We start from the raw sequence: 26,988 nt of genomic DNA on the forward strand, positions 1-26,988 counted from the left end.
GGGGGGGGAGGCTCAAACAGGAAAGGATTATCTGGAATCCGTTGGGACAAGAGCAGTAAAATGTGTTTTGTTTCTGAAGTGAAAATTGGGAACTGGCAAGAGACTAGGAGGTAGGTGCAGTCTAACACTTCTGTTTGTGTGTTTTGCTTCAGTTATGTGCCTCTCATAGAGCGACTCTCACTAGGCAGCAAGAGATGACTACCCCAAGCAACTAATTTGGGGCACCATGCAACAAATTATTAGCTATTTTAATTTTTGGTTGTTGCATATTTACTGTCAGGAAGAGGTACTTGTGAGATTTTCTGTCTCAAATGCCAACATAACTTTTCAAGCTATGATACTATGACTTTGACTTGGGGGCAGGTCACCATTTGCTGTTCTGCTTCAAGTAGCAAAATGTCTTGGGCTGCACCTGCTTGCAGTCATTTCATATACAGGACAACTAACATGGTTTTTTGGAGAATAAGACTGTTATCTCAAAAACAGTTGTGCTTGAGAAAAAGATGGCAAACATATGTAGAACTGAACTTTTCTGCAATAATATAGACATTTGCATAGGATATTTTTTTCTACTCATGGAATATTAAATCTTTAAGTCCTAAATCCTTTGTCATCCCCTCCCCCTTGTGCACACCCTTTACACTGTCTTTCTCCCTATGCATGTAGGTCAAAATGACAACTGGTGTAGTTTGGGAATTAACAGAATGAGAGCTGAATTACAACTCAAAAAAGAACTTCCCTGCTGGTGTCTGCTACTGATGTGGGGGGCATTTTGTTAGGGAGAAGTGATTTGCTGCTGAAACTTTTTATCTGCAACTCCTTCCCTGGCCACTTTTCCCTAGCTGATGGAGGTCAATAAGGAAAAATATGGGGCATTGCACTGGTAAAGTGGCAGGCATGGAAAACAGCCCCTTCCATCTATCTCCTGCTTCACCTCCCCAAATGCATCCCAGCAAATGCTTTGCACATTGACAGCACACATTTAGTTGGTTTTCTGGTATTTGCTGCTGAAAGTGTAGTTCCATGCTGGGTGCAGCTGGGACGTTCTGAGTTCATATCTTACCACAGCCATGAACTGACTGGATGACCATTTGGCCACACCCACACCAGACATTTATGCCACTTTAAACAGTCATGACTTCCCCCAAAGAATCCTGGCTAGTGTAGTTTGTGATGGGTTCTGAGTTTTATTAGGAGACTCCTGTTCTCCCGACAGAGCTCCAATGTCCAGAGTGGTTTAACAGTCAGCCCCTCTTCTCAGACAATTCTGTGACTGGAGTTCTGTGAGGGGAATTGGGGTCTCCTAACAACTCTCAGGACCCTTCACAAATCACACTTTCCAGGATTCTGGGAAATCATGGCTGTTTAAAGTGGAATAAATGTCTGGTGTGGATGTAGCCTTAGTGAGTCATTTTTCTTTCCAGCCTGCCCATCAATCATATGGACATTCAAAAAATCTGGACTATTATAAAAGTTAGAATTTTATTTGAAACACCTTTCAACACTCTAAAAAGGACTGTTAGTCATTAGAGCAGTATGACAATGGAACCAATTACCTAGGGAGGTGGTGGGCTCTCCAACACTGGAAGCATTCAAGAGGCAGCTGGACAGCCACCTGTGAGGTGTGCTTTAACGTGGATTCCTGCATTGAGCAGGGGTGTGGACTCGATGACCTTATAGGTTCCTTCCAACTCTACTGTTCTATAATTTTCTGTTAGCTGAGACATCTCCCTCTCTCCCTCCCTCCCTCCCTCCCTCCCTCCCTCTCTCTCTCTCTCTCTCTCACTCACTCACAGCCACTGAGTATTGCATAACAGAGCATGCTCAGTACTCATTTGGGCTGTTTTGGGACTCATCCCCTTTCTGTTTTCTCTCTCACTTTTTTGTATTCTGCAACACTTGGGGTTCCCTCTTGCCCACTAATACTCCTTATTATGTGTGGTATGGATGGTGATACCATAGCTACATAAGCAACAACACTTCCAGCCTGAGCTGCAGAAATAGAGGGAATGACACTCTGACCAGTTTAAGTGGTTAGTGTTTAAATCTGATTGGAAACTGTTCAATTTGATACAAGGTGGCTATTAAGCATGACCTAAAAGCTGCAATTCCAAGCATACTTACTTGGAAGTAGTTCCCATAGCAGTAAATAGGATTTACTTTTGGGAGTATAGAATCAATCCGTAAGAGTCTCCCAGTAGACACCATACATGTAAGCACATGGCTTTTCCCCAAGAATCTTGGGGACTGTAGTATACTTCTCACAGAGGATTCTTTTTTGGGGTGATGGTGGAAATGTGCTTTAAATCTATCATGTGTATGCAACTTTGGTGAGATAATAGCTGAAGGTAATCAGCCCAAAATGATAACAAATAATCAGTAGGCATTCCCAAAAGACATTCACAGTGGGTAAAAAAAAGTGAGAATTACAGAGGCAAACAAAGAATGCAGTTAAGCAATAAAGTAATCCAAGAGAGAGGAGACACCTTTGTCTCTGCTCTCTCCCTCCTGAGCCATGAGGGCAACTCCCAAACCTGGGTGTTGCGCCTCCAAGTTAGTTAGAACTAAGTATGCCTTTCCTATCTACTATGTATTTCTATAAATAAAATAGCTTTTCTTATTTTACTAAGTCTTAAGTCTCAGTGATCTAGGTGCAGGGTAGAAGCCTGCCACTTAGGTAAACGCACACATTGGCACACACACATCTCAGACTGTTGACAATCTCTGCTAATATCTGTACAAATTTACATAACATGCATCACCTGAACTCACATGATCTAGAGTTACCTTAGATCTTGCAGCATTTGCAAATGGGAACCAATAGGGTTTTATATCAGTTCTGATTGTCTATTGGGCTATCATAGGGTATGTGTTTTTTGCCTTTTCTATGGCAAAAACTCCAACTTCTGTGGAATTTATGTGATGTGTTCTAATCATTTGAATTTGGCTAATGAATGCTTTATTCTTTCATCAGAACTTTAGCAGTAGTACTAAAATACTAATAAAAAAGGGAAAGAGAAAAAATACTTTACATACATCATTCAGCTGTATTGCTAATTATAGATATAGATATAAAGGATAAACGGCATTTTGTCAAAAGTATTTTTGTCTACATTTTATACCTCCTCCTTGGTTTTCCAAGCTTGGCATAGAATGCTTCTCTTACAGAATTAATTTGAAATGCTGCATTATCATAATCATCATCTTGAAAATAAAAAATAAATGTATTGCCTTCAAGTTGATTCCGACTTATGGTGACCCTATGAATAGGGTTTTCATGAGAGGCAGTGACTGGCCCAAGGTCACCCAGTGAGCTTCATGGCTATGTGGGGATTCAAACCCTTCTACTACCCCCTATGTGTGTGTGTTTAGTTTTAATATTGTTTTAGGCTACTTAGATGTGAAGCAGCCAAGGCCAGCACCTTGTAGGTGTTTTTTTTAAAAAGTAACTGAAATGTAATTGCAGTGATTACTTTTGAGAAAAAGTAATCAGTTACTTTCAGATCAATTGTAATTGTAACTGTAATTACTACTTTTTTGGCCAAGTAATTGTAACTGTAATTTATTACTTTTTAAAAGTAATCTTCCAAGCTCTGACTGAGACTGAGTATCCAAATGAATCCCCAAAAATGAAAGGGAAGTAGAAAGGCCCTCAGACTTTTCAGGAGCTAAAGGAACACCCAATTCATTAGTTAACTCCTCAAAAGTCCGCATCAAATGCAGACAACGAGGAGTGCCTGCAGGGCCAATGAACAAGAAATCGTCCAGATAGTGAGCAGACAAGGAAGAACCAGCCCTCCTCCGTAAGGCCCACTCTAGGAATGTGCTGAAGGTCTCAAATGCAGCACAGGACACAGAGCAGCCCATAGGCATTGCCCTATCTACGTAATACTGGCCTTGAAACCTGAAACCTAATAAATCAACATTGCCAGGATGCACTGGGAGCAAACGAAATGCAGACTTTATGTCACATTTTGCCATCAAAGCACCTTTTCCAGCCTTCCTGACTACCTTAACGGCCTCATGAAAGGAAGTATATTGAACTGATGTATATAATGATGACATACCATCATTAACAGAGGCAAATTATGAATAAGACGATATTCACCTGGCTGCTTCTTGGGAACTATCCCAAGAGGAGAAATCCTCAAGTTTGACAAGGGAGGATAAGGAAAAAGGCCAGAAATCCTATCAGCAGCTATTTCTTTATTCAATTTTTCCAGAACCACAGGAACCATAGCAAAAACAGAAGGCTGGTTGGCAGGGGAAGTGGGAACCCTTGGGCCTTCGAAAGGAATACGAAAACCCTCCAAAAACCATACCACAGGCATCTAGCAGCTTGTGTGTTGGGATAGCTATTCAATAATCTCACTAGGGGAAGCAACCTAATAGGGCTACTGGCCTTGCAACGTACTGCCGCTGTTGCCAGACCCACATTTCGATTGTTGTTGTTCTCCCGATCCCCAGCGAGCCTGACGGGCTCTCTGGCAGGTGGAACTGGGGTGAGTGCCACCACAAAGTCCACATGCATGCCTGAACCTACACGGGCACCTGTAACAGCGGCCAGTACTATTGAAGGTCCAGCAGACCAGAGGGGGTTGAACCCGCTGCCAGCCTTGGCTGGAACCGGAGGCTGAAGTCTGCACACGCACCAACAGATGCCCACTATCGGCTCTGTCTCCCAATGAGGGTCTGGCTGAAGTCATAGAATGCAGCCAAAGACCAGGATGTTCAACATCCCAACTAAGTGTGGGATCTAAGGCCGCCCTTTGCCTAAAATTCTCATCATACCGCAACCAAGCGGTGCCAGAGAATTCCCTAAAGGCCCGATGAATGATGTCCTGATATTTAATCATGGACATGGCCATGAACGTATAAACCTGAGTCATCACGCCCATACATACAGTAAACGCATTAAGCGAATTAGGCCAAATGCGATCAACCTTCTTTTTTATAGCTACCTCACGCTCATTCGGATCAGAGCCCTCTTTAGGCTTCGATTCAGATTCCCGAAAAAGGAGAGTGAATATATCAATATACTCCCCATGCCAAATTTTTTCTTTAGTGGAAGACAGTAAATGATCACCCAATGGAAGGGAAGTATCACCCTGTGGGTAAATGCCAGGGGGAAGAGGCAGCGGAAGAGTAGGTTGACTAGCTGAAGCCAGAGATGGCTGCCATGGAGTCACTGCAGAAACAGGCCAAGGAAGCACAGGCTGCTGTGGAACTAAGACACCTCCCATATAAACTAGGGATTGTGGGGCTCCACTTTGAGCCTGATGAGCTGCTGAGAAGGAATCCTGCTATGTCTGCTCAACTTGTGCTTGAACCTGTGGACTGGAAGCATGTGATGGTGCAAACCACTCACCTGTATAAGCAGCTGGGGATGCAACTACTGTCGGCAAGACCACCCTGGAAGGTTCAGAAGATAACGCTTTACTTCCAGGTTGAACAAGAGGAAGTTGTTCCAGAAGAGGACCAGCACCAAATGAGACTGGAAGTGGGGAAGAAATGGATGCCAAAGATGCCCCAGGTGGGCAGGCTTGCACCTTCTGAACGGTGGACTCATCTCTAGGCACCGCTGCTTCAAGGACACCAATCCTGGCAACCAAATCAGAAAGAGTGTGTGATTTAGATGCCTTAGTAGCCAAACGGGCAGACTTCTTACCTGCAGGGGCAGTGCTTGGCCCAGCCCCCAGATCTGAAGGACGCCTGCACTCCTCCTCAAGGGCCTCCACTCTTGCCACCAGAGCATGGATTGTCCCCATATCTTCCTCTTCGTCAGAAGACAGGCACTCTCGCTGTGTGGGAGGGCACTTTGTAGCCTGCTTCACCACTCGAACTCCTTTCTTTTGCTGAGCCTTCCTCGGTGGCATGTTGAATTCCTACTATGCTTATTAATAACAACAACAATAACAATTAAGTAATTTGCAAGATGCAATTCAAGGTCAACCACAACCCAAAATATGAAGAATTAATCACAGGCACAACCTAGGTGGCCAAAGAATTAAGCCACCAAGGAATCAAAATGGGGGGGGGAGATATTCAACAGAATACAGGCCACACCAAGTATGAGTGAGGAATGGGAGAAGGGAGCTAATTTATAACTAGGTGGCCAAAGAATTAAGTCACAAAGAAATCAAGATTAGGGGGGTGGTTAACAGAACTCAGGCTGCACAAAAGATCAGTGAGGAATGAAAGGGGAGGGGGGCAATTTATAACTAGGTCAGGGAACTATGTCACTCAATTATTTATAAATATTTTTATTTATATATTTATTTATTTATTTATTTTGAACAATATAAACTAATTAGAATTAATTATAAATTAATAGCTTAACTTAGAAATTAATGTAAAACTTAAAATTTATTAACTTATTTATTTTTAAACTATATCAACCAGTTGGAATTAAATATAAATTAATGATTCAACTTACAACTTAATTTAAAACTTAACTAGGTATACAACAAATGCAATAAAAACCACCCCTGCGCAACCTACAAACAACCTGCTATATCAGTTGCACCCAAGCTATGAGCTATGCAGCAGACCGAGAAGGAGCACGCAGCAATGAAAAAAGGCATGAAATTAATTGCACTAATAACGGCAAGATCGGCTCTGAAGCTGAGACCCAGCAAAAGCAGAGCAAGATTGCCGAAACCCTCCGCTCAGCTGACGAGCGGGTTGAGGAGATCGGCTAGGCAACCAGTGGACTGGCGGGGGGAAGGTAGGGGGGTTAAAGACCAGCAAAAAAAAACCAGGGAAGGTAGAGGGGTTAAAGACCAGCAACAAAACAGAGCAAGATTGCCTAAACCCTCCACTCAGCTGACGAGCGGGTTACATAGATGCTAGGCAACCAGCTGACTGGTGGGGAAAAGGTGGAGGGAAAAAACACCCCCCCAATAACCCCCCCCACCAAAGCCAAAAGGCTTGGCCCAAGCGGCTGGGGAAAACACCGCAATCAAGCCTATAAATGCTGAAGGAAGCCCTTTGCATGCAGGAAACAGAGCAGTTGCCGCAAGGCAAAAAGACACGTTTTTAGGGAGGAGCAGACTATTTATAGCTGCCCAATCCCTCACCTAATTGGTCAAAATGCCCCACCTGACCAATACGAAACCTTCTGGAACCTTCCCGAGTCTTCTCAGCAATGGGGTGATGGCAAATACACCCCCACACAAGGCGGGAACAACATTGTCTATATTGTATCTTTAATGTTTTTATTTTATAGTTGTTGTTTTAAGCATGTTGTAAACTGCTTTGATGTTTTTAACAAAATAGTGGTATACAAATATTTTTATAAATAAATATACTCATTTGTCCTGTCATCATAAGAGTGGGTTTTGTAGATTTTTGTAAGAAATGTTTTCTATGCACATTTGCTTGTTCAGTTACTAAACTTTTGGTGGTAGGGTAAAAAGGTAGTGGAAGCTGCTCCTTTGAATTGTATAAAACCTCTGACAATAGCTCAGCAGTTGGCGTGCTGAGCCAGCAGCTTATTTACAGCACAGATTAGTCTCACTGATATCTGGCCCTTCAGTCCTCTCCCACAATTGCCTATTCTCTGCTCCTGGTTTCTCCCATCATACACTAAGATCATAAGCACTTTAAAGCAGGGGTTGTATTATTTATTATCTGCATATAGGGGCCAGCAGAGGGAAATCCTGATTCATGACTAAGATCCTCTTGACGTGAAATAGATATTTTGAGCAGGCTTTTCCCAGTGCACCTCAACTGATCTTTTTTTTTAAGTTTGAGATATGAAAATTAAGCTATGAACTATCAATCTCATGCATTTGAAAGAGGAGAGGAAAAAACAAGACACAAACCAATATCCATATATATTGTTAGCACAGCACAGATTGTTCTGGAACATGGCTAACAAGAAAGTTAAGCTGCTGAATCTTAGACATGCATTGTCTTAGCCTCTTTTATTTTTATTTCTTTCACCAGCTCATTGTACCTTCAAACAGCAAAGCAGCGAAGACATTCTAGCTTTACATTGTCTTCCTTCCTTTTTTTTGTATTTAAAGAATGCATTTCATTTAAGCCACTCCAGCCACAACAGAACCATGTCCTGATAAAACTATTAGTAGAACAAAATACACAAACAGCACTGCAAAAGTGACCTTCAAAGGACACCATTAAAATCACAACAGAGGAATTAGAATCTTTTTGGAGAGAAAAAATCAAAGTGCTGGAAGTACTTTAATCTTGACAGCCAAGAGAGAACGTGCAAGGGGAGTGGGGGAGAGAGAATGGAAAGAGATTTTTTTTCTATATGATTATTTTATTTTGAAATTTAGCAATCCTCACACTTTAACAATTGGCCAAGAAAGAAATGTAATTATATTTCAAAAACACCTAAACAAATGTTAATAGGATGTGTCATTTTTATTTCATTCTGTTAGCTGTTTCCATTTGATGTGCCATTTGATGCAGACCTAAAAACATGAGAGGTGTGTGAGTGTGGCACTTATTTGTTTCCCACACAACCACTTTGCGATGCCTCTGTTTTCCTTGTTCAAAATAAGGCTTGCAATTTTACTCTGGAAAGTGACTCCAGCAGAGAGGGGAGGACATATCAATGACCTTAGCTTGCAGCTCCTTTGCTCCAATGTATAATGCAGTTCCTTCCAACTGATAATTGCCATGAGAAGGCATTTGTATTAAAACCTTAATCTTTCTCAGAAAAATCTCCACGGATAAAAGCATATAATTTGTACATTCCAGTGTATCGAGCTGTCAGGCATGGATTTATTAGCTTTGCCTGCCTTCAACTCGCAGAGAATCACTTTCCTACTCAGCCATTTTGGAATTTTGCTTTAATGATTAGAACTGTCTCTATCATCTGATACCTTCTAGCAGCTCCTTGAGAATCCTTTCAGCAGCATTTGTCTAAATGCAGAATTCTAGCAAGCAAATGCAGTTTGCATCTGAAGCATTCCACCCCCCCCCCCACATCTTAATCCTGTTCCTCTGCCCCAGCTTTCTGTTCAGCATTTCAATTATGATACATTTCCCAGCAGAGCTTTTTTATCACAGTTAAGGTTTCTTCTTACTGCTAAAGAACAGATACACATATACACAATGAAACAATTCCATGGGGCTGAGGATAAGAGAGGGAATCTCAGTGTTCAATACAACAATTTGGTTTATTTGGTTTGCAATCAAGATGTCTGTAGAGCCACATTCCCACCTTGCATTCATTCCACCATTATTCTACTTTAAACAGTCATGGTTTCTCCCAAAGAATCCCAGGAAGTGTAGTTTGTGAAACAAGCTGAGAGTTATTAGGAGACTCCTATTCACTTCACAGAGCTACAATTGTCAGAGTGATCCAACAGTTAGTCCCTCTTCCCAGAGAACTCTGGGAATTGTTGTCTTGTGAGGGGAATAGCAGTCTCCTAACAGGTCTCAGCATCCTTCACAAACTATATGTTCCAGGAATCTTTGGGGGAAGCCAGGACTATTTAAAGTGGATTAATTGTGGAATAAATGTATGGTGTGAATGTGGTCTAAATAATATCAAGCATGCATTTTCCCGTGGCACAGGGAGCCTAACTCTGAATGAAAGACCAATCATTGGATGACTTGTTGGCCTATTGCAGGGGTAGTCAATGTGATGCCCTCCAGATATTGTTGACTCCAAATCCCATCCGCTCCTGCCATCATTGCCAGTGGTCAGGGATGATGAGTGTTGCAGTCCAACAACATCAGGAAGATGCTATATTAGCAACCTCTAACCTATTGCATGCAATTTTACCTCTGCTGGCTAATAATTAATAATACTTTGAGGTTTGCTTGTTCGCTTTCTCTAACTCTTTTTGCTGGTTAACTCCTCAAGTCAAGCTATCTTGGTGGGGACAGAAACCAGTCCATCTCCCATCAAAGCTTGCCTAAGGCCAGTCACACCTAAAGATGATGTTACTGGGAGATGCACATAGCTACCACCAAAGCTTGCTGAGAGGAAGAGCACCATGGCATTATAGGATGCAAAACTAGAAGCACGCATCTTCCAGGAATACAGAAAGTAATGAATGGAAGATAGGCAACTAGGCAGCCAGTGTGTGAGAATGGTGGAGGAGAGTCTAGACCATGAATCCATGCTATGATTGGTAGACCATTCATTGAGAACAAAGATGGGAGAATTTTCATACTAGGAAATGCTATGATGGAGTACAGCTGAGTATAACCTCAGAGGGATTTAAGGTAAGCTTGAAGATGCAACAGTGGATAGAGGCAAGGTTATAAGGACAAATCCATCTATGGCCACATTTCCATGCACATTCCCATTGTTAACTTGGCATCCCACTAGTAAATCAAGCTACCTGCTCCCACCTGCTGCCAAATCTCCCGCACCTTCATTTATCACTAGTGCTACTTCTTCTCATTACTTTTTCAATGCTATATGTGTGTGACAGAAAGAAGATGTGAAATGCCAGTAAATTTATTATTTATTCATTTAAAATATTTCTATCCCGCCCTTCTGCCCTATAATAGGGCACTCAGGGCGGCTTACAATAAAATCGAACATGTACATAATAAAAACTGTACACAATAAAGATCACAAAAACATTAAAATACATAAAATACAAGATTAGACAGACAGACAGACAGACAGACAGACAGACAGACAGACAGACAGACAGACAGACAGACAGACAGACAGACAGACAGATAGATAGATAGATAGATAGATAGATAGATAGATAGATAGATAGATAGATAGATAGATAGATAGATAGATAGATAGATAGATAGATAGATAGATAGATAGAGGGAGTGGTACTGAAGGGACTACAGAGGTAAAAATTAACATGGAAGGCAAAAAATCAGTGTCAAGCTCTACCCTCAGTCCCTCCCAAAGTCTCTCCAGGACAAGATCATTTTCAGAAGTCTCCAGAAAACCATCAGGGAGGGAGCAAAGCGAGCTTCTTGAGGTAGGGTATTCCAGAGCTTGGGGGACACAGCTGAAAAGGCTCTCTCCTGTGTGTATGTGTATACACTGAAAGTAAGACAGTATCTGGTTGGCTAGTTGGCAACAGCAGGTTTGAGGGCAGTGAGGCAGTCCTTCCCAAAGCTTTTTATGAATGTTGGGTCTGCAAAATATGAATATTAGAGCCGGTACTATTGCATGAATAAAAAGTAAATCATATTGGCTTGAAAGGTCTGGAATTGCTTTTTAAGATATTTGTAAATAACTTTTTTTTAAAAAAAAAGTTTTTTTGAGGTTTTTTAAAGATGTTTTGTTTTTAAGATGTTTTAAAGATGTTTTTAGTGTTATGTCCCTTGTTGGCCACCCTGGGGTCCTTTGGGGACGAAGGGCGGGATATAAATTTAATAATAATAATACAGAAAGGTGTAGTTCTCCACAGGGGAAGGTGGGATAGAAGGTGTAGGATGTGTCTTTGAGAAACTGCCTAAGGACTGGGTCATATTATGTATGTTTGTCACTACAGCAAGCACATGTGAATGTGCACATGAATGAGACACTGATGATATAACACCACAGGTAGAATGTGTATATCTCTGCATCAAGTGCTATCCTTTTCCATGGAGTGAGCTCACATATCCAGCAGTCAAGCATCTCTGCACTAATCCATTTCAGAGAATTCAAGAACAGATGCATGGACAAACCATGCCCTAGTGCTCTGCTAAGGTATATGTATGGGAAGGCTAGTTGGATGAGACAAATATTTGAAGGAGACTTCAATGCAGCAAGAAGCCACCAGGTTTACCTGTGTGGCTGATGACCGCTAGGTTGAATGCCTGGGAGCATTTGCAATATTTATGTCAGTCACCAGGTATAATAATGCCTATGGCATACATCCCAAAGAGGCCTACTTAATTATCCTACTTTTTTGTATGTGCTAGGTATGGAGGAGCAATGTCAGACATTCAGTGTAGCCATTTAGATTGCACAATTACTGATGCTCCTATTTACCCAGAATATTTGTCTGGCATACTATTGACCTGAATATTTTTTAAAACAATTAATTGAAAAATCCATCATACATTCAAGATTTGTACTATAAGTAAATAGATGTCTTATTCTTATTATTATTTATTATTATTTATTACATTTGTATACAGCCCCATAGCCGAAGCTCTCTGGGCAGTTTACAACAATTACAAACATTAAAAACAAATATACAAATATACAAATTTAAAAACACTTTAAAAAAACAATGTAAAAACACATGCTAAAATGCCTGGAAGAAGAGGAAAGTCTTGACCTGGCGCCAAAAAGATAACAGTGATGGTGCCAGGCGCACTGCGTCAGTGAGTTCATGCCATAATTTGGGGGCCACCACTGAGAAAGCCCTCTCCCTTGTTCCCAGCCTCCAAGCTTCCCTCGCAGTAGGCACCCAGAGGAGGGCCTTGGATGTTGAGCGTAGCGTACTGGTGGGTTCATGTCGGGAGAGGCGTTCCATCAGGTATTGTGGTCCCAAGCCATGTAAGGCTTTATAGGTCAAAACCAGCACTTTGAATTGAGCTCAGAAACATACATACAGCCAATGCAAGCGGGCCAGAATCAGTTTTATGTGTTTGAACCGTCTGGTCCCTGTTACCAATCTGGCCGCTGCACTTTGCACAAGCTGCGGTATCTGAACCATCTTCAAAGGCAGCCCCACGTAGACTGCATTGCAGTAATCTAACTTAGAGGTTACCAGAGCATGGACAACTGAAGCCAGGTTATCCCTGTCCAGATAGCGGCGTAGCTGGGCCACAAACCAAAGTTGGTAGAATAATCATAAATAATAATAAATTTTATTTCTAGGCCGCCTATCTGGCCGCACAAGCGGCCACTCTAGGCGGCGTACAAGATAAAGTAAAATACAACATACAAACTACATAAAAACCCAAGAACTACAATATAAAACGAAACCGAACCCACCCATAGCTAAAACCAATGGCACCCGAAAGAAAAAAAGGGGAAAAAAGCAGCAAAACAAAAGACAAAAACCCAGGCCACCTCAGCCAGCTGGCTTATGTATCCCTCCAAAGAGGGACAGGTGATGGAAATTAGCCACAGCTGGCTGGGTACCTGGGACCTGGTCCTGCAGGAGGCATGTCTGCCAGGCAGCAGTCCCACTGGGAAGGGTGGTGGAGGTGGAGTTCCAACAGTAGCAGCAACAGCAGGCTCTCCTTCCCTGGGTGGCGATGTTCTCCTTCTTCCTGCAGGCACTGGGTCTCCAAGTGACAGAGATGGTTCTAGGAGAACCCCCAAGCTACAAACCTGCTCCTTCAGGGGGAGTGCAACCCCATCCAGGACAGGTTGAACATCCACCATCCAGTCACAAGAACCACCCACTAGCAGCATCTCAGTCTTGTCTGGATTGAGCCTCAGTTGATTAGCCCTCATCCAGTCCATTGTCGCAGCTAGGCACTGGTTCAGCACATTGACAGCCTCACCTGAAGAAGATGAAAAGGAGAAATAGAGCTGCGTGTCATCAGCATACTGATGGCAATGCACTCCAAAGTTCCGGATGACCGCACCCAACAGTTTCATGTAGATGTTGAACAGCATGGGGGACAGAACTGACCCCTGCGGAACCCCATACTGGAGAGTCCAGGGTGCCAAACAATGCTCCCCAAGCACCATCTTCTGGAGCCGACCCACCAAGTAGAAGTGGAACCACTGCCACGCAGTCCCTCCCACTCCCAACTCAGCCAGTCTTCCCAGAAGGATACCATGGTCGATGGTATCGAAACCTGCTGAGAGATCAAGAAGAATCAACAGAGTCACTCTCCCCCTGTCTCTCTTCCGACAGAGGTCATCATACAGGGCAACCAAGGCTGATTCCATGCCAAAACCAGGCCTAAAACCCAATTGAAATGGATCCAGATAATCGGTCTCATGCAAGAGTGTCTGGAGCTGGCCTGCCACCACTCATTCAAGGACGTTACCAGGAATGGAACATTTGCCACCCGCCTATAATTATTAAGATTTTCTGGGTCTAAGAAGGGTCTCTTCAGGAGTGGTCTCCCTGCCGCCTCTTTCAGGCAGGCAGGAACCACCCCCTCTTGCAGAGAAGCATTAATCACTTCCCTGGTCCAGCAGGCTGTTCCATCCCTGCTAGCTTTTATTAGCCAAGAAGGGCAAGGATCCAACACAGAAGCAGTTGCATGAACCTGTCCAAGCACCTTCTCAACGTCCTCAAGCTGTACCAACTGAAACTCATCCAAGAAATCGGGACAAGGCTGTGCTCTGGATACCCCGCTTGATTCACCTGCTATAACACTGGAGTCTAAGTCCTGGCGGATGCCAAAGATTTTATCCTGGAAGTGCCTAACAAATTCATTACAGTGGGCCTCAGATGGATCTACCATGTCCCTGGGGCCAGCGTGTAATAGTCCCCGGACAATTCTGAAGAGCTCCGCTGGGCAGCAGATTGATTATTTGATAGTGGCAGCAAAATATTGTTTTTTTTGCTGCCCTCACTGCCCCTAAATACAGCGTACCATAGGCACTTACCAGTGTGTAATTTCATCCACTAGGAGTTCATTTCCATCTGCACTCAAGCCGTCTCCTATATTGTTTCATTGCTCTCAGCTGTGGGGTATACCATGGAGCCGTATGAGCTCTACACAGGAGAGGGCACTCAGGAGCAATAGTGTCAACCACCCGGGTCATTTCTGTATTCCACAGTTCAACCACAGTTTCCACAGGAGCGCCAGCCCTATCAGCCGGAAAACTCCCCAGAGCCCTTTGGAAACCATCTGGATCCATTAGTCTTTGGGGGCAGACCTACTTAGTAGGTCCCCCACCCTTGCAGAGGGGAAAGCCGCTGTAAGTCTAAAATTTAGCAAGCAGTGATCTGTCCATGACAGAGGGACTGATGTAAGGCCCCCTCACATTCAGATCACCATCTCCATGTCCAGTTGCAAAAACCAAGTCTAGAGTATGCCCTCCTACATGTATTGGGTCAATGGCATATTGGGACAGTCCTATGGTTGTCATGGAGACCATGAAATCCTGAGCCACCCCGGATAAGGTGGCCTCAGCACAGATGTTGACATCCTCCAGAATCAACAGTCTGGGGGATCTCAACAGTACACCCTAAACCACCTCCATCAGCTCAGCAAGGGAATCTGTTGAGCAGCAGGGTGGGCGGTATACCAACAGAATCCCCAGTCTGTCCCGCTGACCCAACACAAGGTGCAAAAACTCCAGACCAGTAGTCACATGGACAGGATGTCTGCAGAGGGAAATGGAGCTCCTATATACCACAGCAACCCCCGCTACCCGACCATCAGGTAATCTGCAAAGCAGGAGCCACCTCAGCCAGCTGGCTTATGTATCCCCTCCAGGGAAGGGACAGGTGGACAACAGCTGGCTGAGTACCTGGGGGCCTGGTCCTGCAAGGTGTGACCCCTGCAGAGCAGAAGTCCAACAGGGAGAGGGTGGTGGTGGTAGCCGAGCAGCAGCAGCAGCAAGCAGGCAAGCAGGCAGGCAGCAGCAGCAGCAGCAAATGGCTCTCCTTCTTCCCTGGGCAGTGGTGATCCCCTTCCTCCTGCAGGCCCTGGCTCTCTCCCAGGCACTGTAGATCTCTCTCTCTCTCTCTCTCTCTCTTTCTCTCTCTCTCTCTGTGTGTGTGTGTGTGTGTGTGTGTGTGTGTGTGTGTGTGCATGTGCAGGTGCGTGTGTGCGCATGCTCCAGAAGATTGGGAAAAACCCAGAACTTACAGGAGCAGGGGAACATGTGGGAAGAGGGGTGGGAGGGGACATTCCTTTGTGCAACCAGAAGTTCTTGAGATAACAGAACTACTTTGTTGGATATGACCCCCCCATGTCTCCATCTATATAAGCACAGAGCCGTGGCTCAGTGGAAGAGCCCATGCTTTGCATGCAGAGATCTCAGGTTCAGTTCACAGCATCTCCAGGTAAAGCTGGGGAAAGACTCCCTGTCTGAAACTCTGGAGAGTTGCTGCCAATTAGTGTAGACAATACTGGGCTAGGTGGACCAATGGTGACTCTGTTTTAAGGCAGCCACCTCTGTTCCTATGTCTTATAGGGTTGCCAGGTCCATGGCCTGAGACTGATCCTGTATCTTTAAGAGAAGAGAACATGCAGCCAAGTGCAACACTGTATTGGGAAAAACCACAAGGTGAAATTATCCTTTCCCCCTGCACAACTTTCAAAGATACAGAAGACCTCTTGGTTGCCAGGCCCAGCCTCCCAGAGGTCTTCTGTATCTTTAAAAGTTGTGCAGGGGGAAGGGAGAATTCCACCTTGTGGTTTTTCTCATTACATTGTTGCAAGAACACCTGCACTTGGCTGACTTTCTCTTCTCCTAAAGATACAGGATCAGTCTCAGGCCATGGACCTGGCAACCCTAAATTGCCTTATCATTTAGTTATCTTATGAAAGAAAACTAAGCAACTTGTAAGGGAATGCTGCCTTTTGGTGCCCTTCCATCCAAGAGAAAGTCTTAAAGTTTGGGAAAATCACTTCTAATAAGGGAAAACACAAATGGGAACAGTCTGTAGATAAGAAAAAGAAGGCATTCAGTGTAGCAGGGTCATTAATCTCCTTTCCTCTTTCTTGTTTTACATAAACATCTCTATATAAATCTCCCATGAGCATATGTTGTAAAGTATATTCTGCAGGAAGTTTTATCACAAAGCTAAATATATCAAAGCGTGATATCCCCTCTATATGAAGGATAAGGATTATAAACAGCTTGAGTTGTGCAGAGAAGAAGTTTATTCGTACAGTGGATTTTAAAATCCTATGAGTAGGATTTGGCATTGGAATGAACCAGTTAGTGAGCACAGAGATTGCAAATATATCAGAAATCTAGATAAAACTATTACAAAAGAATGACTAAAATTGCAATCCTTACACATACAGTCCTGTACATACCTGTGAACACATACAGTCCTGTACATACCTGTGAATCCATTAAGGCAGCAATCCCAGGCTCCCTTGGGGCACAGCTGAGAGGCCGTAAGATGCTGTGGACCTCCATCTCCACCAGCTGAGAAGAAGGTCCAGCACTGGAGGCCTCCCCAGGGTGACAGCAGAAAGCTCTGCCATTGCTATTCTGCCAGCAGTGCTCCACCGGCAGTGAGATCAGAAACGGGGCATGTCGAGACATGTTGGAGAAGGCCATGAATCTGCAGGATCCTAAGCCCACTTGTTTCCTTGACATATCCACAAAACAGGAGCAGACCTATGCAATTTTCCCCCACCCCACCTTCCATTCTGTTCAAAGAGAGCTGCCAGGACATTGGATGTGGCTGTTGATCCACCTCAGTGCCCTCCCCTACACTTTAGGATTGCTCTGCTAGTAAAACTGTTCTGTACATAAGTATCTGCAGGGCTGCAGCCTCAGACAGACAGATTCTGCATTGGGGTGTAAAGTCCTGTTGAACTCCTTTAGAATTACTTCTCAGTAAATATACACAGGATCAGGCTGTCCAGCTATAGCCCTGTGAATATACTTGAAGTAAATTATCAATAGAACTTACTCCAAGGAAATATCCACAAAAATGGAGTGCAAGTCTACTGGATCTGGGCTTGCACACATTTGAGTGTTATTTAGCTATTAATCAACATTTTCCCCATTCAAATTGGACTGGAGCAGTCCACTCCTGCACGTATTTGAATTTGTATATGAGGAGCAACTTTGGTCTTTCCATTCATACCAGTGGGCATTCCCTTTTGTGTTCCTGCCTTCATATTTCTTGATACTCTTATGCCAATTAAGTACCAACAGAGCATGGGTAGATAGCTGCTAGCACACCTTGCTTTTTAAAAAAAATTCCCCACCCAAGAAGTGTGCAGAAGCACACAGTTAGACAATTATAAATTTCCTTGTGCAACCCTGAGTGGAGCGGTTTGAAGCCTGATTTTCCCCAACATCGGGTTATCCAGGGGAAAAGCATCAAGATTGGTGTTGTTGTTTGAAGGTAACATCATGTGGACTATGCAAATTAAATGGGAAACGAAACAGCTGCAAACTCATAGTAAACTTCAGTGTGGACAAGCCCTCTGTGTCTGCCACACTATCCATTTTCTTCCGAATTTGTGAGCTTACTCTTTGCTAATCTATGGTTGTTCCATATTAGGCATTGGTGGTTTTTTCTATCAGATGGAAATAAAACTAAAATGGCTGTTCCAAATGTCACTTAATATAATACTAGATTATCCAGCAATGTCCATCCCAAAGCTTTTCACAACATTTCCTTAGAAGTAAGTCTCATTCATGAAGAGCCCTTGCACCTTGAAGTAGAAGCTTCCTTATTTGGATCAATTCCAGTCCTGTTCTGGCCTCAGTTTGGGATGGAAACAGGGTTGGCTGCTATCCTGGTGAATGACTTGTGTTGTGGAATGGGTGGAATCTTATTGCTGCAGTCTTATTGGCTCCACTCTCTCAGTGGTTCTCCTGGACCTCTCAAATGGCCAATTGACAATGGTAACCTGGATCTCCTGGCTGGATTGGTTTAGGGAAGAGTTAAGGTACACCTATATTATTAAACCAACATTAAATCATTACTGGAATTCTACATGTAGTATTGAATCAATGCCCATATAAAAAACAAAATACAGTCATAAAATTCTGCAGATGTACTAAATCAATGCTTATGCTTATGCAAGATGAGATACAAAAACAGAGTGCAGCCAAATCCATTTTGACAAAGAGTCTTCTTCAGAGGCCTTGTGACTTATTAGGCATATACTATAAAGGGCAAAAGATAAAAATATGTTTAGACATTAATTCCTAATGATGAGTGTCTCTGGGTTTTAAAAAAACCATACAGCTGATTGTTGGAAAAGGATACTGCAAACCCACTTACCCTTATACATTACTTTCATTGATAAGGGCTGATACATTAGCAGTACAAAACGTCAAAATCTCTGCATAAAAATAATTTAAAATTAAAATGTAATAAAATGCAATAATAATAATAAAGCCATGATTTTGCCATTGGTACATAGCATTTTCTCCTGTTGGCATATTTCTAAAAATAGTAACAAAGTTTCACCAACATTATGCATCCATCCCGTTATGGTTTCAATGCCTTATCAGCCAAGCTGAAGGACAATGTCAAAAAAAAAATTGGAGAGACAGCACTTCAAGAAAAAAACGGGACAATTAGATAAAGATTTTGAGAGAAAATAGGAATTAAAAGAACTTACATTTCGCAAATTTCAAAGGGTTTTAAAAGACTATGAAGATAATAAGCTATACAGTTGGAGGAAACAAGAAAAAGAGCTACAAGCGAAGAAAATCAGTGTCCTTCAGAAGTTATACAGAGAGAGATTGAGATAAGTCAGGTGATAGTACAACTTGGAACTCAGTTTAAAGTACCCCTTCTGAATCATCCACAGTACAATCAGATAGGCCTTTTTTAATGGATAATCCAGGCAGAGCACATAGAAAGAGAAACAGATATGAGAAAGGCAGAGAGATGTACAGAAAGGAAAAAATATTGAAAACCCATTGGTAGTTAATTTATCCAAAAGTAACCTTAGCTCTGAGGAATTGCAGATATTAAATAAAGGCTCATCCTTTGCGCCCACACCAAGACATGATGCTTTTAATTCCTTGATAGAGCTTCAACAGCTGTTCAGGAACATAAAACTAGCAGAATTCTTTAAAGCCACAGATTTAGGATCATATGATGGTCAGTATAATCAAACCAAGGCCCACTTTTAACCCCATCTCAAAAAATTGCATAATTCAGCCTTTTGAAGAATTGGTTATTCAAGACATAGGAAAGATAGAAAAAGATGGGGTAAACGTTTGGAACAATTTATCAAGACAAGAGTCCTTGATCATTTTAAAAAATGGCAGGATATAATCCTTAAACCAGCAGACAAGGGAGGTGCCCTGGTTGTCTGGGATACTAAGGAATACTTAACAGACGTTTATAGACAGCTTGGACAAAGAGCTCATTATGTTCCATACGATGAGGATCCAGCACTGGTGGTAAGAAAAGATATAGTAAAAATTGTGGATGAGGGTTTGTTGGAAGGCTACACTGACAAAAAAAAACCTCATGATTTTTTATTAGAGGCAGAAGGCAGAATACCAGTATTCTACCTTCTACCAAAAATACATGAAGGGGTAGTCCCAGTGCCAGGTAGACCTATAATATCAGGATGTGGATCAGTTCTGGAACCTGTGTCAGAATATGTGAAATATTTTTTGAAATCATTCCACAAATACAATCCTATATAAAAGACACAGGTGATTTTTTAAAATATTTGGAAACAGTCAGCTTGGAGAAGGAGGACACTTTGCTTGTCACTTTGGATGCAGCAGCACTGTATACAAATATACCCCAGGAACAAGCCATGGAAGTAACTGAATCAACTCTAAATAGGACGGGAAATTTTAGAAGTTCACTAACCAGTTTTATCTGCTGTTTAGCAGAAGTGGCATTAAAGAAAAATATTTTTTTATTTACTTTATCTGTAGGGCAGTCCAATATCTCAGAGAGGAGGTCAGGTCATCTGCTCTTCTGGTGTATTCACTATAGCTGCCCAATTTCCCTGCTTTTTAAAGTTTGAAAAAAAATCTGTTGGCTATAGGGACGTTCTTAAACTGCAAGGTTTTATCCCTATTAGTGAATTTCTCTGCTTTTTAATCCAAGAGGTAAGAAATGGGATCCTGTGCACATTTGCTGAGAATGAACATTTGCAAGCTTATTCAGTTCAGTGGGATTTACTACCCTGCAGTCATGCTTAGGATAGGTGAAACTGACCATACAGGATAGGGTGGGGAGGAGGAGGAAGGCCAGAGGGGAGGAGGGGGAGGGGAGAAGAAGGGCAGGTTTGATCATTTGCATGTCTATGGAGTTCAGTGGGATGAGGGGAGGAGAAGAGGGAGGGAGGGCTGGAATGAGCAAGGGAGAAGGAAGAGGGGAGTGGAGGAAGAAGGAAGTGGAGGAAGAAGGAAGGAGGAAGGGAGAGGAGAGGGGTAGAAAGGCAAGTCTGATTTTTTGCATGCTTATTTAGTTCAATGGGATTTACTCCCGTGCTTAAGATAGGTAAAACTGATCATGGGGGAGGAGAAGAGAGTAGGGAGGAGGAGGGGGGGAAGGAGAAGATTGGAAGGGGATGGGGAAAGGGAAGGAGGGGCAAAGGAATGGGGAGGGAAGGGGCAAAAGGGAGGTGATGGGAGGGATGAAGAGGGGACGGCAGGTTTCATCATTTCCATGTTTATTGAGTTCAATGGGATTTACTCCCATGCAGTCATGCTTAGCATAGGTGAAACTGACCTGGGGGGGCAGGGAGGGGGGCAGGGAGAGAGGAGAAAAAAGGGAGGGGGAGGGTTGCCAGGTATCTGGTTTTCACCCAGAGACTCTGGATTTTTGGGGTTCTCTTTGGGTCTCCACTTTAATCTCGGGACTCTCAGCTTTCATTTTAATGTTAAGTTTCTAGGTGGTCTGGTTCATGAGATATACACCAAAACATCAGCCGCTGCCCCCCAAACTTCTGTGAAATTATCTCTTAGCGGGCTGCTGTAACCCAGCCCTTTCAGGTTTGTAGCCAATAAGTGAAGTTTGGGATTGACAAGGGATTTCTTGGCCTTCAGGCATTACCTAGACCCCATTGCAAAGATAGAAACTGGTTTTTTTCCTGTTTATCTGAAAATCTCATAAATTGAATTAGCTTTCAGCAGTACCAAAAGTCATTTTTTCTCTTGTGCTCAGGAATCAAAAAAGTTTAAATTTTGAAGAGGGCAGTATTTTGAAAACGTTCCCAATATGAACCTTAAATCCAATACTTACTTTTCTTGGAGTAAAGCTGCAATGGTAATTCCACATACCCGGATTAAACTCCACTGAATTCAGTAGGACTTACTTTTGAGTAGACATGGTTAGGATTGTGCTGTAAATCAATGGGACTTCTGAGTGAACATAGCAAAGAATTGTGTTTGTGTTGTAAATCTTTCTCTCCCCCTCTAATCCTATGTTTTAAAGCAATTACACAGGGCTTACATAGGTATCACTGCTTTTATTATGTAGGAAACTAATACTGATTTTATTTTTAAAAAAATGTTCTGCAATGAGCAACAGGTTTTGACAAGAAACTATTATATGGGGTCTATGTATTTTTACATCTCCAGTGTGTGTGTGTGTGTGTATGGAGGTAGGGTTGGTGATTGGAAAACAAGGCAGCTCACAACAAGAAATAAATCCCTTTAAAATCCAGTAACCATAAAAACAACTATAAACAGTCGCCAAACAACTTAAAGCGGCATGATTTTGAATTTTCGGTTGGGTGAGTAAAGTTCCTTATCACTTGAGGCTGAAGTTCTGTGCACGTTTCCCTCTTTAAGTAAGCCCCACTGAATATATTGGGACTTGCTTCTGAGTAAACAATCATAGGATTGCACTACAAATATATTTACAGGTTGTGTAAACAATAAACATCTTTGACAGCCATGCTTATATAAATATTTCTTCATACTATGTCCTGATAAGTATTTGATTTCTCACTATGGTTGTACAATATTACTTCCTCTACATTTTAAGTGTGCCCTTCTTGCTTGGGGGGTCATGGTCCCCCTCTGTTGTTTTCACCCTGAGGGGCAGATTAGGCTGAGAGATGATGAGAGCCCATGGCCACCAAGTAAACTTTATAGCTCATTTCCATTTAAAAAAATTAATTAAAACTATTTACATGCAGGCAAAGTTTATTAAGTAGATCCTCACAATACATTTAAAGCACATCCACCTCATATTTAAAGTGCATGATTTCCCCTAAAGAACCCTGGGAAGAGTAGTTTCCCACTCACAGTTATTATTCCCCCCACACCCTTAACAAACTATAGTTTCCATGATTCTGTGGTGGCATTCATGTGCTTCAAATGTGTGTTGAATGTGCTTTAAATGAATGGTGTGGATCTGCCATAGGTATGATGTGCATTCATTAGTGAACTGAAAAGAACAATTTTAAAAGATACTTGTTTAAAACAGGGGAAAGGCTGTAGCTCCTTGGCAGAACATATGCTTTGCATGTAAAGGTCCAAAATTCAATTTCAGGAAAAGACTATTGCCTGGAATCCTGGAGAGCTAATGCTAGTATATGTCATCAGTACTGAGCTAGATGGTATCAAATGGCCTGAGTCGGTATACGGTAGATTCCTTTGTTCTTAAAAGTTGAATGAAATCCAAGGGCCACAGTGACTCCAAAATTTATTTATGTATTTTATTTACAACACTTACTACACTTTATTGTAAAAAACCTCAAAATGGTTTACAGAAGGAATTAAAACAATAAAATTATTGTCAAAAACAGTTAAAGATGGGTATTTAAAAACATTCAAAATAATAAAACCAACTATGAGTTAATAACAGATTAAAAAAAACAACAGAAACTACCTGCTTGGGTAGGCTTGCCTAAACAAAAATGTTTTTAGCAGGTGCTGAAAAGAGAACAATGAAGGTATCTGCCTAATGTCAATAGGCAGGGAGTTCCAAAGCGTAGGTGCTGCCACACTAAAGGACTGATTTCTTACAAGAGCAGAACAATTACTATGTGGAACCCGTAACATGGAAAGCACACCTTGAAGTTGGCCTGGTAGAAAAGCAACAACTAGTGCAGATTTCAGAGCAGAAGTCTTATGTGCTGATATGGTCTCACTCATGTCAGCAATTGTGCCACAGCATTCTGCACTAACTGCAGCCCCAGGGTCAGGTTGTGCTGCATGGGGATTTCTGTGATCTTGGCTGACTGGCTGCCAGGATTCTTTTAGTTTGGGTTTTTGGTTAGGAATCCTGACTGGTTGTGGGATGCTGACTTTTCTGCCTTACTCATAGGAATGTTGTTGTGGTTGGTATGATATTGCAGCTAGGAAATCATCACTGTCTTTTGTTTTTCTATTTGCATTTCATTTACCTTTAACCTCACTCCCTTACATCCATAGAAGAAACAACAGTGGTTCCATGTGCTCAGATCAACCCCCTTAAACCCACTAATGATGCACCTTGTTGGTTGCAGGATGGTTTGTTTCTTGCCCAATAGTGGCGAAGGAGAATTCACATACTGGGAAGTGTGGCTGCAATTGCTGTTGTTCCCAAGCTGCTGTCTGTGAAGGTAGAACAAACCATGTTTGTTTTCTATCTGTCAATTATTACTCACTGGAATTGGGTTGTCTGTCAGAGTGTGTTTATAGCAGTCCACAGGGTAGAGAGAAAAGGATAGAGAATCTTCTTACTGTTATTCATTTCTCAAACCTCTTTCTAAAGTGATGGGTCAAATCTGTAAAGATGGTTGAAGCAGCCATGTTAAAATGTAGGGGCAGGGCATTCCAGGCAGGGCGTTGCCAACCCTGCTTGGATATGGATATCATTGCAGAGGATCCCTAGCCAAGTTTTACCAACAGCACAAACCAAACCATATCTACTCAGAAGTAAGTCCTATTGAGTTCTATGGGGCTTATTAAATATGTTTAGAATTGCAGCCTTCAGGGGCATCCATCTTTAATCCTGAGTGCTGCCATCTAACATCTCCACAACACTAGGCTTCTTTCTTCCTACAATGGCTTTCTGCTGACTGGCCTGGCCTGAGTGCACTTAAACCCTTCTTGCCAGAAGCAAATAGGCTAGATTAAATGTTCCCTACCCAGGCTCCATCTTTTAGCTAAGATTTCTATCTTCATTTCCAATCAGAGAAATGTTTTTGTTTGAACTGTACGCTCCAAGCAACTGTGTTTGATGCTTAATGTACCATGCTTAATGGCATCATTAAGGCTCACCCCATGACATCACTCAGGCCTGCCCCTTGACATCACTGTGACCTGCCCCTGTGACATCACTAGGACCCGCCCTGAAATCTCAGGGTTTGGGATGCTTCTGACCTGAAAACCCTAGGAGGGGAGGAAATTGGGTGGGTGGGCACTGGGCAGAGGGGAAGCCCCTTTCCTTTCCAAAAGGAAAACATTGTGAACAGTATTATTCTTTTTCAGTGTTTCCCCGACCTTTTTATTCTACAGCAGGCACATGTAGGCTCCCACTCAAATATAAACCAAAGCTGTTACTGGCCACATCCACACCACACCTTTATTTCACTTTAGACAGGCATGGCTTCTCCCAAAGAATCCTGGGAAGTGTAGTTAATGAAGGGTTCTGAGAGTTGCTAGGACAGCCTTTCCCAACTAGTGGGCCATCAGATGTTGTTGGACCACAATTCCCATTTTTCCTGACCATTGGCAATGCTGGCTGAGGCTGATGGGAGTTGTGGTCCAACAACATCTGGTGACCCACTAGTTTGGAAAGGCTGTGCTAGGAGATGCCCTCTTCCTCTCACAGAGCTTCAGTCAGAGTGGCTGGCTGTTAAACCACTCTGGTCACTGGAGCTCTGTTAAGGAAATAGGAGTCTCCTCTCAGCACCCTTCACAAACTACACTTCCGAGGATTCTTTAGGGGAAGCCATGACTGTCTAAAGCAGCCTTTCCCAACCAGTGTGCCTCCAGATGTTGTTGGACTACAACTCCCATCTTCCTGACCATTGGCAATGCTAGCTGAGGCTGATGGGAGTTGTGGTCCAACAACATCTGGAGGCACACTGGTTGGGAAAGGCTGATCTAAAGTGAAATAAATGTCTGGCATGGGTGTGGCCCCCTGATTAGCTGTGAGTCTGGATTTTAGAACACTGACAGTTGGTTCTTATTGTGCATGCCCATGTATATCATTGACTCCAATGCTAAATTTCTTAAATTAATTAAAAATAAAAAAACAAAAACTTTCAAACTGCAGAAGATGATGGTCAGAGTATGGGGCAAGGTCATTAATAGGATAACAGGTACTCTGTGAACAGGACTGATTTTTAATTAATTTCAGCAAATTATGAGAACTCTGACAGGAAAAAAGTCCAAAAGGGCTCTGGTTTTTCTCTCTCGCTCTTTTTAGACTTTGAACTCTCTATTCTCTCTGACTGTTTTGTGTATCACCATGAAAATTGACAGGGTTGTTAAGCAAGCGTTTCTGAGTTCAGAACTATAAGTTTTGTAAGGTTTTGTTTTGAAATGAGCTTATGGGAAGCATCAGAATGGCATGTGGGGGTATTTTCAATTTAACATTGCAGAATGTGAAAAATCCATGCTGGCTATAGTATACAGCCACTCTTGTTATTTGTATGATATTTGAATGATTTTTTTTAAAATCTAGGAGGGAACAGTGGAAAATATTTTGAAATTTAAAGATTATAAATACAACAAGCATCATTCCATTAAATTTGACTTGAACTATGATGCATCAAGGATAATTTCCTAGATGTAACAGTTATAAAAAATAAAACATCAATATAAAGTATACAGATACTTTAAGGAAAGCAACTAATGCAAACTCCTTTTTGATGTTTGATAGTTTCCAACCTAAATATATAAAAAGAAATTTGGCATATTCACAAATGATAAGACTACAAAGGAATTGCAGTACTTTGGTAGACTTTGAAGAACAAGCTAGTATATTAAAGAAGCAATTACAAGAAAGGGTGCATAATGTCGGTGAAACTTTGTTACTATTTTTAGAAATATGCCAACAGGAGAAAATGCTATGTACCAATGGCAAATCAGTGCTTTATTAATTTATTATTATTATTGAATTTTATTACATTTAATTCTAAATTATTTTTATGCAGAGATTTTGACGTCTTGAACTGCCAATGTATCAGCCCTTATCAATTAAAGTAATATATAAGGGTAAGTGGGTTTACAGTATCCTCTTCCAACAATTAGCTGTTTGGTTTTGTTAAAATCCAGAGACACTCATCATTAGGAATTAATGTCTAAACATATTTTTTTCTTTTGCCCTTTATAGTATATGCCTAATAAGTCACAAGGCCACTGAAGAAGACTCTTTGTCAAAATGGATTTGGCTGCACTCTGTTGTTGTATCTCATCTTGCATAAGCATTGATTTATTACTTCTGCAGAATTTTATGACTGTATTTTGTTTTTTATATGGGCATTGATTCAATACCACTTCTAGAATTCCAGTAGTGATTTTATGTTGGTTTAATAATA

At 42.1% G+C, this 26,988-nt stretch overlaps 1 long non-coding RNA gene across 1 annotated transcript; it reads left to right on the forward strand.

Annotated features, from left to right (window-relative positions):
• Positions 1-26,988, forward strand: LOC133384370 (uncharacterized). The gene is made up of 4 exons (XR_009762535.1): positions 1-110; positions 23,965-24,060; positions 26,605-26,665; positions 26,784-26,988. It is a non-coding gene; the product is annotated as an uncharacterized LOC133384370 (long non-coding RNA).

Source organism: Rhineura floridana, chromosome 4 (assembly GCF_030035675.1).
Source record: "Rhineura floridana isolate rRhiFlo1 chromosome 4, rRhiFlo1.hap2, whole genome shotgun sequence".
NCBI lineage: Eukaryota > Metazoa > Chordata > Lepidosauria > Squamata > Rhineuridae > Rhineura > Rhineura floridana.